Source organism: Manis javanica, chromosome X (genome assembly GCF_040802235.1).
Source record: "Manis javanica isolate MJ-LG chromosome X, MJ_LKY, whole genome shotgun sequence".
Classification (NCBI taxonomy): domain Eukaryota; kingdom Metazoa; phylum Chordata; class Mammalia; order Pholidota; family Manidae; genus Manis; species Manis javanica.
The window spans coordinates 122891153-122903375 of NC_133174.1; the positions used below are offsets into that span (position 1 = coordinate 122891153).

Sequence of the window (12223 nt, forward strand, 5' to 3'; positions counted from 1 at the left end):
CTATTTGGAACTAAGGTATTTTCCACTACACCGCTCTATACTCAATGTACCCACGTGCATATAAAAGATGGGTGAAGAGTTTAAAGTCACAGAGAAAAAGGTTTTCTGTTTACATTTCTGCATTTTGCAGGCAGAACTAGAACCTTACTACTATACAATTAGCTAGCAAATAGTGGCTGATACATAGGATATGTCTTAGTTTAGGGAATTTGTCTTATTTAATGCGTATTTAATTGCTATATCACTGTAGACTATATTTTCAATCTTATGAATCGTTTTCACAGTATGGAAAGTGCCTTCACTGGCCACCATCTATCCACTAAAATATGGGTAGGAACAAAAGGCAAAATTCTTTTCTACCAATTTCTAATGGGTAAGTAAAAATTTGAGTTTCAACAGAAAAAAAAGTATGCCCCCTTATGATAGAAAAAAAATCAATTTAAAGCATGCATTTAAATACTTTTTTTTTACTTTCTATTTTATTTTATTTTGATATTGTTAATGTAAAATTACTTGAACAACATTATGGTTACTAGACTACCCCTATTATAGTTGCAAAAACTGATGGATCCTATAGCTGTATCTGCCCAACTAAGTAACAGATTAGACATGACACTAAGCAATATTATACACACTCATCTTAAACAAGGTATTGAAAAACAAATTTACTCTTAATCCAAATAATGAAAATCATTTAGAAAATAAAAAGTTGAAGAACAAATGGAATCGTTTTACTGACTTTTAAGAAAACAGTATCAAGAAAGACAGGTAAATATATAAGTTAAACTTCTTAATTACATCTAGCAGTAAAATTTGACCCTGTGGTGAGAACTGAAGGCACAGAAATAAAAGCACTGAAAACCCAAGCAGGACTACAAATCTGAATTAGACAGCAGCAAGAACAAAAAACGTAATTTAAGGAACTGAAGACTGATCCCATAGAGGGAGAAATACAGAAGAAAATGAAAAGATTATATTTAGAGATAATTAGGAAAGAACAGACAGCTAAGATTCTTCTAGAGTATATAACCCTACAGGTCAACAATCAAGCAGCAGACTGAGATAGAGGAAAACAGGGTAACCTCTGGGATGTGACAAACAGAAAGGCAATCTGTAAGGGCAAAAAAGAGCAGAAAGTAAATGATGCTCCACGACTAAAGTCATGTTCCTAGAAGAACTAATTGCTATTTCCAGATGCAGAGAAGTACCTTGTATCCCCATTTCACAAAAACTCAAAATGGAGAAAAAGACAGTATTTGTAATGACTTCATATAGCTATGCGACATGAAGAGAATTATTTAATTATCAAGTAGGATCAGGCGTATGTATGTTTCTCTAACATGTAAGAGCTTCTTCCAAACAAGAGTTGACCTATAGTAGATCTAAACTTCAGATTTTCATCTCTCATACCAAACAGGGTTCCTATGGACAAGAGTCAGTCTTAATGGCATCAAATTGTGGTTGAGGAATATATCCCTGGTCATGTTGCAAATCCTTTCTCACCACATGGCCAATTGCAATCTTGGCTCTGAAGTGGGAAGAGAAATGATCTTGAGCTATGCTCTCATAAACCAACATTTTTTTTGGTATCATTAATCTACAATTACATGAGGAACACCATGTTTACTAGACTCCCCCCCTCACCAAGTTCCCCCACATACCCCATTAGTCACTGTCCATCAGCATAATGAGATGCTGTAAAATCACTACTTCTCTTCTCTCTGTTGCACAGCCCTTCCCATGCACCCCCCTCACATTATACATGCTAATCATAAGGCCCCCTTTCTTCTCCCCACCCCTTCTCCCTCCCTTCCCACCCATCCTCCCCAGTCCCTTTCCCTTTGGTAACTGTTAGTCCTTTCTTGGGTTCTGTGATTCTGCTGCTGTTTTGTTCCTTAAGTTTTTGCTTTGTTCTTATACTCCACAGATGAGTGAAATCATTTGGTACTTGTCTTTCTCTGCCTGGCTTATTTCACTGAGCATAATACCCTCTAGCTCCATCCATGTTGTTGCAAATGCATAAACCAACATTTTTAATGGGCTAGATTCCAAGGTATTTTGCTAAACAATATTTGACCCATAACAGGGCTGAACTACTACAGTAATATTTTCAGCTGATCTGTGACAGGTATCTCCCTAGGTGTTCAAGGCATTGCACTGAAGAGTACGTAACAGAATCAGACATTGAATAGTTTCATACAGTGGAGGTGTACATGGTCTACAGCCAATTATAATCCCCAATTTTGGCTACCTAACTCAGTAATGTGGAGTCTGGGGAGAAGGATGGACAAGGGAGTCAAGACATCTCAGTGCTCTGACTCAACAACTAAACAAAGCTCAGTATCACTAAGTTAGGTAATTTTGTCTAAATATAAAAAACTCTGTCCCTTTTCCTCCTTCTTTTCAAAATTAGTAGCCTAAATGATTGTCAGAGAACTAAATACTGACCTTAAAGTCTTACTGTAAATACAGTATCATGAAACAATATATAAAGGAGGGATCAGGAAAGGGAGAGTTGGCTTTGCCCCCTTTTAAAGTAGAAAAAGCAAAGAACCAGAACACTTCTCAGGTGGTGCCTCCCAATACCACGTGGGCCAGTCTGACTCCCATAGCGGTGATGCATTTGGTTTAGTAAAACAATAGCCCAATGGATGGCTTCTCCGTTTCCTTCTCCACAGGGAAAACACTTGAAATGACTGGAAGAACCCTGGAGTCTTCAGGCTCTTTGATCACTGCTTATGTGACCCTGGGGAAGTGACTCTTCCTCACTGCATCTCTGCTTTCCTTATCTGTAAATGGTAACAATTTGAACAGCAAGGTCTTCCCTCTACAACCACAAGTTTTTATTTTCTGGTTTTGTGAAGTGCTATTATGGGCATGAATGCTTTCTTAACTATTAAATTAGCTGACTCACTTAGCTAGTTGGGGGTGAGGCCCAGGATCAGCCATTGCAAGAATTTCAGAGTTTTCTCATTACTATTCTCAAAGTTTAAAAGAGAAAAAAAAAGAAAGAAAATTGAAAAGAAACAATACCCCACTGTATTTCTGGTCATCAAAAGATAGAGGATGCATATGTAAAAGTAAAAAAGCTAACTTTGTAAAACATTTTATTTTGAAATATCTTTAGACTTGCAGAAAAGTTGTAAAAATAGTACAGAGTCCCTGCTTACATATAAAGTCAATAACTTACATACCATGCATAGCACAGTTATCACAACCAGGAAATCAACTCTAGTACAAGACTATTAACTAAACTAGAGATCTTATTTGAATTTTACAAGTTTTCCCCCTAATGTCCATTCTCTGTTCCAGGAACCAGTGAAGGTTCCCACACTGAATTTACTGGTCATGTCTCCTTATTCTACTCCAGTCTGTGATTATTTCTCAGTCTTCCCTCATCTTTCATGACCTTGACACTGTGGCCATTGGGAACTCCTTCAGACTGGCTCCTGTGTCCTCTCATCATGCCCCACCTTTTTTAAAGCACTTCCTTACATTCTGGCACCACAAGACATTACAGGTTCACCTTTTATTTTCCCTGTCCTGGTCTGGAATCAGCCATTATTACTCCAAGGGGCCCTGGTTCTATTAGTGAAGAACCGTGTTAGAAACCAGGATCTGGATGCTAGGAGTGTCGTTGCTTCTAGGTCCTCCCAGTGGACAGAACTAGGAAATGAAGCATGTGTACCAACCCAGGCACACACACGTCTATGTCTACTTCTGTACCTGTCTTTCTGTGTGTATATATATATATATATATATATATATATATATATATATATATATATATGCAAAACATCCTGATGTCTCCACTCTCATCTACACTGCAGGATTCAGCCTAGCCTCCTCCTCTGCCTTATTTGTAACTCTTTTCCTTAATGGTGAAAAACCTTCCCATCTTAATCTATTTTCTATTCACTTATTTGTTCAACTCTAGTATCCACATAAATTACTTACTTATGCCTGTGAGTATCACGTGTACTCCAGTATTTGAGGGCAATTCTGTTTATCTTTAATATAAACATAGCCTTCTGGGTTTTTTATGATTAATGTCAGCATAGTATATCTTTTACCATCCCTTTACTTTTATTCTTTTATAATGAAAAAAAAAACAAGAAGAACAGTATGCTACTGTCTGTGTAAAAAAAAAGTGAGGACATGTATACATTTGCATGTATATACATAAAATATCTGTGGGAGAGAGCAAACTAATATATATACAGGTTAACTGGAGAAAAGAAATGAGAGGGAAAATTCACTGTATACTGCTTTATACTTAATTTTTTGAAACCTTTTTTGAGATACTCATGTATTGTAAAGCTCACCCTTTTAAGGTGTACACATCAGTGTGGTTTTTATTATATTCCTCAAGTCATGCAACTTTTAGCACTATCTACTCCAGAACATTTTCACCATCCCACAAGGAAACCTTTCACCCACCAGCTGTCTCTCCCTACTACTCCCTCCCTTGGCCGCCCCTCCTCCCAATGCCCCTGGCAATCGCTAAGCTGCTCTCTGTCACCATGGAATTGCCCACTCTGGATACTGCATAGCAATGGAATCATACAACATGTATTTTCTGAACTGGCTTTTTTTCCTTTAGTGTCATGTTTTCAAGGTTCACCATGTTGTAATATGTACTATACTTTGTCCTTTATTTAGCTGAATAATATTCCATTGAATTCATTGTGTGTTTAAATCACATTTTGTTTATCTATTCATCAAGTGCTGACATTGTTTTTCCCTAATTTTTAATTATTAAAAAATAGGACCCAAAAATTAAATTTTACAAAATAAGAAATGGCAGAAACAGTCTGCTCATAAAAACGAAAAAAGTAAAAAGAAAAAAATCATGAAGTAAATAATATATGAAAAGGCTTTGGTGATTTGCCTGAAGACTCACAAGACTCAATGGCTAAGATGTATTACAGCAAAGGATACAGCGCAAAAGCAGCAGGAAAAAGACACTCATCAGGAGAATCCAGAGAAGCCCATCTGAGGCTTTCTCTCTCTCTCCCTCTTCCTCCCCTCTGCCCCTTCCTTCCCCCTGTCTTTCTTTCCCTGAGTCTGTGCCATGATATACACAGGCCTACCTGATATCTCTCCACCCAATAGCTCTCTGCCCTCATCTCCTATGGTCTCCCCCTTCATCCCTCAGTTCCAGCTGCTCCCCTCCCCATGACCTTGATGTTCCTCAAGGACACTAGGCTCCCTCCTGCTTCAGGGACTTTACTGTTGCTGTTCTCTTTGCCTGGAATGTTCTCAGAAATCCTCATAGCTCACTCCCTCACCTCCTTCCTACCTCTCCTCAAATATCACCCCTTAGGGGGGCCTTCCTGACCCTTTTGTCTAAAATAGCAGCTCCTGCCACTCTTTGTGTCCTTTCCCTGCTTTATTTTAATTCACACCTAGTGATAGGTCCTTAACCTGTATATTTCCTTCCTTTCTGCCTGCCCCTCCATCAGCTGTTCTGTCTGCTCCATGGGGGCAGGGCCTGTTTCAGTTCACTGCTAGCTCCCCATGCCTAGCACAATGCCTGGCACACAATAGGTGCTTAGTAGGTACCTATCCAGTGATGAATGAATGAATGAATGAATCTGATACGGATACCCTGAGTGGAGGGGAAAAAGGAAGGTATTTGGAGCACAATACGATTCCTTACTCTCAGCTTCACACATAGAGGAAACACTCGAATAAATTCATAACTTTCCTCTTATATGAGTATGCAAATATTACATTTACTATCACAAAGTTTATTTTGTAAAGATGGCTTTGGCTTCTCTGTAGAAGCTAACCCTGTCTAAAAGGTTTTTTATTTTCTCTCTTTTCTTCTGATTAGAAGTAACCCTTTTGTAAAAGAAAAGGGAACCAATGCAGAAAGGACTGAAGTAGAAAGTGAAAGTCCTCAGGACTGGAGGTTAGGGAGAGAGGGAGGGCCCGGGAGCGCGCATTGTGATGGAGACAGCTGAACTACAGCAGCTGCATTGGAGCAGCTGTGTCAATAGGGCTCATCAAAATGTACCTACGGATAAATTGGCCACATAAGACTGTTTTGCTCTGCTGTTTATGACCTTTGCCTATTTTTATAGGAAATATCTTTTGAGCATTTGTGTTTCTTATTCATAAAACTCGTTGTATATTAAAATAATAGTCCTTTGTCATATGTCACTTATTTTTTTTCTAAATTATAGCTTGTCTTTTAATTGTGTGGTGTTCTCTGCCATTCAGAAGTAATTTTTATTATGTGATCAGTTCTATTAATCTTTTTCTTATTGTCTCTGCCTTTGGTAGCGTGCTTAGAAGGTTTCCCCCACTCAGGATTACAAAAGTGTTCACTCGAATTTTCCTCATGTATTGTCATGGATTGATTTTCTTTCTCTTTTTTCTTTTCCTTTTTTTTTCAGGGCACCCGAAATTTATTGGTGAAATAGACATTTCTGGAGTGCCTATTATGAGCCAGGTCCTATGCCAAGGGACATATGTGGATCATCTCATTTGAATGCTCAGTAACTCGAGAGGTAGATGCTAGTAGAATTTTTGTTTTCATGGGTGGGGAAACAGGGACAGGAAGGTTGGGGGTACTTATCCAAGACCCCACACCTGGTCCACCAATAAGCCCTACACAGTGTTGCCCTAAGAATTAGAATCAGCATGCACAAAGTTTCTGGACTATAGGAGACACTCAATAGAGGAAAGGGATTTTAAAAATTATCATTGCATCATTGAAATAAACATAACTTCTGTTGGCTGCATATTATTTGAAAAATAGTATCTTTTAAATTTAGTATATTTGTAAAATACTACTCCTTCGTAAGTATGAAAAGCCTTTGGAATTCTGTGGAACAAACAATACCTTTTAAAAGAAGCAGTCATCATTAAAAGAAATTTTGAGAGGACATGTACTGACATGTGAAGAGATTAACTGGGTAATGGAATTATAGAGTTGTTGGTTTTTTATCTTTGTTTATTGCAGTTTTCTAGAAAGGGTATGTTTTTATTTTCTGATCAGAAAAATAGCCACAATAATTGGCATATTTTTTAAGGTATATGAATGGGAGTCAGGCAGGATCTAGTTCGTTCATTTGTTTTTGGTACGTGAAGCTGACAGGAAGGATAAATGAGGGGAGAGGTTGGCTCTCCAGGGTCAGTAAGAGCAAGTGAGTGAAATGGTCTGTGAGGAGGTAGGAGGTATGGCAAGGTTAATGTGGCAATATATACAATTATGTGAAAGGAAGACTAATAGGAAATATATCAAAATGTTAACAGTGGCCCTAGATATTGGGGATGACGTTTTATTTTTATTTTTACCTTCTTTTATTTTTATTATTATCTTCTTGTGTATGATTTTAAAAAAATCTTTCATATGTTCCTTTCCCCTCATAAGGATGCATAACTTTAGAATCAGGAGAAATGTTATTTATCATGGAAACAGAGGCAGAACATCTCTTTCCCAGTCGTAAGTTAGAGGTAGCCAGGGGCACTAACTCCAGTGCATGGGCCACCCGACAGGAGCACGTGACAGGGAAACCCACATCACAGATCTCCTTGGGCTTTTCATTCTCCAGTGTTCTGTCATTCTGATGGCCTGTTGCCCCTACTTTCTTGGTCTACTTCCCCCTCCCTCTTCATGATTAGCCACAATGATAGAAGTGCATTACCCATGGACACTTGTTCACTTTTTAACAGTATGGTATTGGGATACCCCATACAATCAATCGCATATTTGAAGAAATGAAGCAATGAAGAGCAAGGAAGAAGATACTCATCAATTTTCACAGAAGGAAAATGATCATTTCACAGTGGAGAAAGCCAGCAGACACCACCTTAATCAAGTGATTAAGATTAACATAATGAATGACAAGGTACATCAACAATACGTACCCTCCATCATCATTCCTGTGGTTTTCTTGCTAAAAATTCATGACCTCAATCAAATTAGGAGAAAGTCAAATCGAGAGGCATGCTACAAAACAACTGGCCAGCACTCATGCCAAGTGTCAGGGTCATGAAAGATAAAGAAAACCTGAGGAACTGTCACAGATTGGAGACTAAGGAGACAAGACATGTAAATGCAAGGTGGGATTCTGGATTGGATCTAGGTACAGAAAAGGGACACTAGGGGGAAATTTGGTAAAATTCAAATAAGTTCTTTGTTTTAGTTAAATTCTTATACTAGAGTTGATTTCCTGGTTTTGATAACCATGCTATGTATGGTATGTAAGTTATTGACATTACAGGAAGCTGGGTGAAGGGCACACGGGCACTCCTTGTTCTATTTCTGCAACTTTCCTATAGACCTAAAATTATTTCAAAATAAAAAGTTTAAAAAGTGAGGTTGAGCTATCAACATGTATTTGTTTGGGTACTAATTGTAATTCCATTTTTCTTTCAAAAGTTTTGAAATGTCCAAAATAGCATTGACTTTTATCCATCAAAGATACTTTCTTTTTAAGATCAGTATCATAGAAGATAGAGATCCTAAAGTAAAATGTTATTTTCCTTAAGTTTCAGGAAGATAGGTGCTGTCTACATATCTTTATAGTGCAGGCAGACCTCTCTAACTGAGCTCATAAATGCTTCTAAATCTTGCATAATCCACCGACCCTTGGGATTGTGTTGCTAGGAGTCTTAGGCTCCTGGGAAGTTTTCCCTTAGCAAAAAGGAATGAGGTAAATATTCAGTCAAAAATAATGAAATTTTAAACTAGTGAAAACTTCTATGACTAAGTAATACTAGTACAGAATACATTGGTAACTCAGGACAATTTGACTTACAAGGTTCACATCCATATGCCTATACAACAGATTTCACCTGTCAAAATATTATCTCGTTTGTGATCACATGTGGTGTTGGAAGACATAGAGTGGGGCTGTTTTTATGTGTGCTCCTCAACCAGTTCCCACCTTTTAGAAATGTATATGAATTCACATGACTGTCCTCTGACTATGTCTGCTGCTAAGACCTTTGTCAGGAAATTTTGGTTACAGAGCTACCCAGTGGTGAGTGGGGTGGCAGATGTGATGGGTGTTGATGTGTTCATCACAGTGAAATAGTGACAGCATTTATATCTCTCCTCATATATCAGGTGGCTGATATCACACTGCTCTGAGTATGGAGGGGAAGGTTCAAGACAGCGCTGCATTGGTGAAACAGAATAACATGAAGGAAACAATCACAAAGATTCTAGGCTGATATTTTCAATGATGATCTTTTGTTAAATCTAACGGACATTCACTACAAATACCAACCTAAGTCAATAGCAAACTGTAATATCAAGAAGTTGATATTAAGCAATACTTTGGAAGAGATTTTCAAAGAAATTACAGTAAGCAGACTAGGCAACTGAGTCAAAAAAAATAGCTGCAAATCAACATGACATGAGACTTTTATGTAGCTGGAAATTAGTCTATGGGCTATACTTCTAGATCTCTATCTGAAGATGGTGTAGCCTTTGTCACTGAACACTCGGCATTCATGGAGTGATGGGCACGGCACTTCAGCACAATGCACAGTTAATTAGCCATCCAGCTTGCTCTCCTTACTTTCATAACATTCCCTCATTACGAGGTGAGGATAGAACATTGTGTCTACTGTGCCTATTATGAAGGCCAAGAACCATCATCATCATCTAGCAGAGTGTCTAGTGCTAGTGGAATCCTTACAAAAACAACAAAAAAAGAGAAAACAAAAGCAGCAGTTCAAAACTTGTCAAACGATTGCTTCAGTTATGTAACCACTCGTGGAAGAAGAAATAGTATGCAGATGCTTTTCAAAGGTATTTCAATTGTACAAACTCAAAAGGGGTAGCAAATGCTGGAATGACCATTGAGGCATGTTATTCATGCATTAGAGATACGATGGGTCGCACAATCCACATAAGTCAATTATTACCCCCAGCTTAGTACACCTTCATGCATACTGTGGATAGGGCATAGTATAAGAGAACTACAAAGCTTTTGTGCAGACATGGAACTGTGATGAATGTGCCATCTAAATGCCAAATTAATTGTTTGGAAGGCTTTGTATATTTGAAATATTAAGGTTCCCATTAAAATCTGAGAATGTAAGGATTATGTAAATCGTCTTTTTCCTGTGTGACTGGTGATCAAGATACTAGCATAATGCAAAAATTATTTTAAAAACACTGGACGCAGTAAGAAGACAGTGTATTTAAGTAGTTATTAATATTCACTGGCCATATCCATGTAGTCTCTGAATTAGACATTTTCCAAGCTTTAAAGTGGAAGTGTAATATGCATTTTGTTAGCAATTGCTTTCCATATTGCTTTTCTTCAAAATGCTTTCTTTATGACACTCTTTTGCCTTTAAGTGGGATAAATGACCTAAGGTGTATCAATAATCAGGAAGATCGCACATCTTCCACTAGAAGCCTGGAAAGATAGAATTTACAAATCCTGCCAGGAACTCTATATCAAAGAGTAAACCATAAAAACAGTGATACTTAGCTTGAAGAAATAGTATCATACTCAGGTCAACTGGATTTGAGCATGTCCACTGGGAACATAAGTTGATACTTTTAAATAATAAATCCTAACTAAATAGAACCGTTTTGAGGAACCCAAAATAAATAAAACTAAACAAACACAACTAAAACAAACATCTTACTTAATAGTAAGAAAATAATCTTTCATTTAATTCACTTTTAGAGTGAGACACGGTTTTTCATTGAAATTATCTCAATGGAGTTCTCTTAATAATCGTGGAAGTTAGGTAGAGAAGAACTACCCATCTGTTAGAGATGAAGTAACTCAAGTTTTGTCAGGCTTTGTAGCTGAGGTCAGGTCCAGTAGTGGGACTGGAACTGTACCCCAGAGCTCCTGAAACAACAGATGGAAAGTGCCTACAGTGCCTGACCTTCCAAATCCACTGGATGAAAGATACCTCCTGTTTTTCCCAGCTAGCCCAGTGCTCTTTTCCACTTCAAGGCATTACCCAGGCCTGTAGCAGTAGATTGCAATAATACACAAAACAAATATAGATAAAACTTGAATGATGCTGACGCAAAGAAAACAGAATAAGCCCTTTCATCATAATACCTGCTGCAAATGAGAGCAATTCAGACATTTGCAATGGTAGGAATTACCATTATCTTTACGAAACCAAGTTTCCATTCTTGAACTGGAATGGTCTGCAACAAGTTAGTCACCACAACTTAAGTAAAACTAACTGCTGAAGGAAGATATCACCTGATAAAATGTTTTCTGATGAAATGATCACCTGAGAGAATACATTTCTATTAGCCAATGCAGCCATAAATAAAAATGTTAATGATGTAAAATTGGTCATGATGAGAATAAAACAATATCAAGACACTGAAAAGTTTCTTAATAAGCTTAATTCATTGTAACATATTTTGAAAAAAAATATTGCATGACTCATAGCTAAATTTATTAAATAAATCAGGAATTTGCTACCATTTTTTTTTACTTCTGTGCTTTAATCTGTGCACCTTTATCCTTAATTTAAGGATAACCATGAATAAAACATGAAAATCAGTGCATTTTCTTGTTTTACATCATATATGTTCTATTCTACATAATCTCACCTGCCTTCACATTTTGTTCATATTGTGGTATATAATACACAGGTTTGATGACCCTGGCAATAGGACTTCCTTCATGAAATGAAATGCACTCACAAATGTGAAACTGGTCCATCAGCAGTTTAGGAAGAAAATTAAGTGAGCCTACTTTTGTAGCAATATGTTAAAGTTAAAGGCTCAAATATTCTTTGACTGAGAAATTTCAGAATGCCATAATTTTTCTCCTAGATGGTGAGATTTTCTCCTTATACTCTTTCAGCCTGACATTACATATTCTTCAAAAGCTGACCTGTCCCTGCCACATGTATTTTGATAACATAGATAATAAAGTATAATTCAGTAAAGAGCTTCTCTAGGCTTCATGAGGATTATGATCACTGTATTCAAAATCTAAATCATACACAAAGAAGGAAGGTATGGCAAGGCAGCAATTTCTCATTCCTACAAAAATTCTTGAATTTTTTTTCTCTAAGTCTATTTTGACTCATGGGCTTTGATCGAGTGAGCTTTAGTCTGGCTTAGTTCTACAGACACAAAGTCTACATACTATTTAAAAGAACCTAACTACTTTCATGGTATAATTAACTTTACTAATTTCAAAGCACATTATATTTTAAAAACCATAGAAACCAACAAACAGATTTGAGTTAAATATTATGA

General features: G+C 37.2%; 1 protein-coding gene across 11 annotated transcripts in view; it reads right to left on the minus strand.

Annotated features, from left to right (window-relative positions):
- The window catches only part of MBNL3 (muscleblind like splicing regulator 3), a 122028-nt gene that overhangs the window by 61449 nt on the left and 48356 nt on the right, over positions 1–12223 (minus strand). The window lies entirely within an intron of this gene.